The sequence below is a fragment of the Mus pahari genome, chromosome 13, assembly GCF_900095145.1.
Source record: "Mus pahari chromosome 13, PAHARI_EIJ_v1.1, whole genome shotgun sequence".
NCBI classification, from domain to species: domain Eukaryota; kingdom Metazoa; phylum Chordata; class Mammalia; order Rodentia; family Muridae; genus Mus; species Mus pahari.
In genome coordinates this window covers 80388116-80392548 of record NC_034602.1, presented here as the reverse complement: position 1 = coordinate 80392548, position 4433 = coordinate 80388116, and positions in this window count along the sequence as shown.

Genomic DNA, 4433 nt, shown 5'->3' with positions numbered 1-4433 from the left:
TGCTCTTACCCACTGAGCCATCTCACCAGCCCGACCCCCAACTCTTTAAAAAATGTTTTCTATGTTTATAACCAGGGCTAAACCTTAGCATTCCCAGGAATAAGATGCTATTCATAGACACTGACCTGCCTGGATCTTAGGAGGTCACAGTGTGTGAACTGATTATAAGACAGAAGGTTAAGCAGGAGTTCTTAGCTTTAGGACTCAACTCACTGTTGGAACTCTCCTACACACTATAGGTGCTTACAGTGCCTGTTGCTTCTATGTCTTAGACTCTAACAACAAAACCAATCATGTCAGTCAGAGATATACTCTATACCACCATGCTAGTCAATAACTAGCAGGTTGAAAGACATCAGCGTGCTGTTCTACTTTAAAAGCAAGAGCAGGGGCAGTTCCTGCTCACACTGTAGCTCCTGCTGGTAGGTCCAGTGTCAGTAACAACTTATCGATGTTAGCGCTGTCTGTGGCTGTGGGGAGCTGGGGCACACAGCTCCATGCTGTCCCCCTGAATAGTTTTTCTGACATTTCTCTCTATTCAGATAAAGCTGGGATTCTTGGCTTCAACACAGAAACCATTTTTCAGGATGAGCCATTGTGAAGCAGAATCGGAGTTTATCAGGAGATTTTAGCATAGATTTCAGTGTAGAAGTTAACGGAGCGACATAGCTGTGGGCTTCTCACGGAGGCTGGATACCTACTGCTTTGGTAGGTTCTGAAGTTACCCCAGGGTTTCCGAGGGATCTTTTTCCCTTCTCTTTGATGGATGAGGTCAAAGGAAAGTTTCTGAGGATGTGTTATAAAACAATGATCTATAAATGTCGCACAGGAGGTTGGAGAGACATCTTTTACTATAGAGGGAATGGCTGGTGATGAGATTCCTATAAAATTGCAGGCTCGTATCAGGAAAGGGAGAAAGGCCAAGCGTGCTTAGGCCTTACAGGGCTCACTGGTAGTTTATTCTTGTTTGAAATTCCCCTGCGTAGAAGAAATGGTGCTGCTCCTCAGTCTGCCTTCACAGTGAATTATGTAAATTGTCCTGGGATTCCTGACTCTCAGATGGTGAAATGCAGACCACAGGGCTGGAGACTCCTTTCCCTTCCTGTTCCCTACCAATGTTCCCTGTCTTCCTCTCCTGCCTCAGTATAAAGTGGAAGTAATATGGTGTACCACGTGATGATGACCTGTTAACTTCTGTTATCTGACACGCAGGAGACGCTCAATTGCTCTGTATTTTACTAACTACATGGTGAACGGGTGAATAAATTATTTCCCAAGCAGGGCTTTAGATCTTAAGAGGAAGGCAGATCTAAGCTAGATATTACTATTATTTAGTGGTTTGTCAAACGATGGGCATCTCTTACTCTCTTTAGGAATGTGTGGGAGCTTGGGGGTGGATGCTGTGTGCTCTGTCACGGTCACGGCTACAAAGTGAGCAGTGACCCTTCAAGTTTACTCGAGGAATAGCCCATGCCTGTGATGGACAGGCCAGGGAACACTTTCTCACTAGCTAAGCCACTTAGTGAGAGACAGGAGCGAGAAGGGAGATGTAAATACCACATACCACAGGGATCCTGGCCTTCCGGACTAGTGACTGCATGCCCACCCAGGATGACAGAGAAACGTTGGTTGTCTTTCAGAGAGCTATGATAGGAGATGAGAGGAAGCCAGCAGACCACCATGTTCTTTTCTTTTTCTTTTTTTTTGAGCAGAGGGAAAGTAGGTTCTTGCTTTGTTTGTTTGTTTGTTTTATTTCATCTTTAGCAACTTAAAAAAATTTTGTTTTTTAATCTTTTTTTACTGTCCAGTTGTTATCCCCCTCCCGGTCCACCCTCTGACTGTCTTATCCCATACCTCCCTCCCACCCCTCCCAGTCTCACCGCCCCCCCCCCAAGATCTCCCCATTCCCTGGGGTTTTAAGTCTCTCGAGGGTTAGGTGCAGTTTTCTCTCACTGGGGTCAGACCCGGCAGTCCTCTGCTGTACGTGTCGGGGGCCTCATATCAGCCGGTGTGCGGGTGTGCGCTGTCTGCTTGGAGGCGCAGTGTTCTTTTCAAAGCCTAAAGAGGATCCGGTTGTTCTCACTGCCGAGTTTCTCTTCTTGGGCCCATGAAAAATGATATCGGAGTGTTTTGCCGCTCTTTTGTGTCTCCAGGCTGAAGGAATTGGTGTTTTATGAGACCGAGCAAATGTCTTTTGCAACAATATTGACTCAGATGATGTTAAATGAAGATATTCTCTCTAACGTTAAGAGTGTCGCTCACGACATTTAGAACAAGCGCAGGCTGGCTGTAAAAGCTTCCTCCAACCTCGCAGACATGGAGAACAAATGGATCAGAAGAGCCCGTGTTCTTGGTGAATCTTTTTCCTGTGGAAAACACCATTTTTGAATTCAGAAGGCGGCTGATTTTTATGGACCATAAAACACTCTGATTAAATTACATAAAACTGAGCCCTGGCTTCTTATTGCATAAAAAAGAGGGTAACCGTATTTCCCCTTTCACTTTATTTTAAAGACTGGTAGGAAACGAAGCAACCCCCATCCCTGCACCCTCAAAAAAGATAAAACCAACTTTACAGTCAAGAATACCACAAAGGAAGTGCTTAAGATGAAGCAGAGGGTGCTAAGAGAGGGTGTTTACTACGGCAGGAGTGAGCTTCTGCAAGTGCCGAGCCACAGCCCCCATAAAAGATGCACAGGGTGCACCGGAGGCATTTGGATTCTTGGATTTCCAATGCCTTCATCAAGGCTGCCCAAGTTCAGGTCTCAGGGGCTGCTGTGTAAATATCACCGTCCCCTAAAACCTCTTCTTGGCTGAACTTATTTCTTGTTCTCTATCCTAACGTGCTCCCATGCTCTCTGTTGCCTTTCTTTGTTTCTAAGATGCTAAAAATTATCTTATCAGCCTTGAGTACCAACATGTGACCCTTTCCCTAACTGATGTGGATGGTATTTTATTTATCTCTGGGCCCCTGTGGAAGATCTCATCTTTTCAAGGTCTGTCTGGACTGTTTCCCAAGACCTGTATTTAGCCTTCTGGTAGATCGCATTCCTGCAAGACTCATTCTTCTTTCTCTCTCAGAAGGAGCGTAAACAGTGACTTTGAAATGCACGCCGATGGCCAGTTTTAGGGCATTAGGATAAAAGTATAGAGTGTTTTAATGGATAGGTTGCTAGTTGAAATAAACATGTAGAGATAGACAGGAAATCATATGGGCTATCTATATTTTTTTTAAGTTTTTTTTTTTTTCCCTCCAAAAGCACTCCAGGCCAGACTATGAAATCAAATGAACCATTTAAAAATAATGAGAATTTATTAGGGCATTTGTACACAAGATAGAGGTATAAAATATAAATTGTTTTTCTCTGTTGTGGCAAAAATCATCTGCAAATGGAAATAGAAAAAAAAAAAAACAACACAACATTCCTGTTCAATATCTACAAAATACTTAGCAGTAAAGATAACAAAATGTGGGGTCTGTGTAAAGAAACCATAAAATTGTTATTGAAAGACATAAAGCAAAAGCTGAACAAATGGGAAGATGCATCGCGGTCCCAGAAAGGGAGGCTCAAGACCAGTAAATACCAGGCCCACCAAGACACGCAAACCGGCGAGTGTGCAATACTTAGTAAAACTCTAAAGTGAGTGTAATTTTAGGATTCGAAGAAAAAGGTCTTAAAATTTATAGGAAAAAATACTTATGCATAGAGGAGAAAAACTGAGAGAAAACTCACTGAAAGTGATTGGTTTTCAAATATCAGAATATAGCACAAAGCAAAAGGTTCCCTCTCTCTGCCTCCCAAAAACCAGGCTGGATATCCAATATTTACAAAATTGTGCCTTCTGATGTACTACGCACACTAGGGTTTCCCGAGGGCTGAAATAATCAAGCATTGCAATTCGGGAAGGGGGAGGGTTAGGAGTATTATTTATTAAACATTTTATTTGCCTCTGTATTATTAATCATACAGAGGGAAATAAAGTGAAACATCCCTCACATTAGACACACAAATGCCTTCCAGTTTCAGATTGTGATAAAAGTTAAAACATGGATCTTTTACGAGAAGAAATTGAACAGGGATCAAAGATTTTTAGCATCCGCAAGTGAGGGAACCAACAGGCGAGAAAGCTGGGCTGGAGGGTGTTGGGAAAGCAGAGAATGTCTGCCGGGAAAGACATTCGGAGCAATATTACCAAGAGACAAACTGGCTGGTGGCCCATTGGACATTGACTAAACTGTACCACTGGACAGAAATAATTTGAATTTTTATTGGAGAAAGCCTACAAGTTAACATGAAAATCTGCAGAGCCTGCATGCCAATTTAGAGTCAACAGCAAGTAGCAAGTGGTTCTTTTCTCGGCCTGAGGGCTGAAGGACATTGAGGACATAGCCATAAGCATGTCACATATGACACAGACACAAGCATGTCACA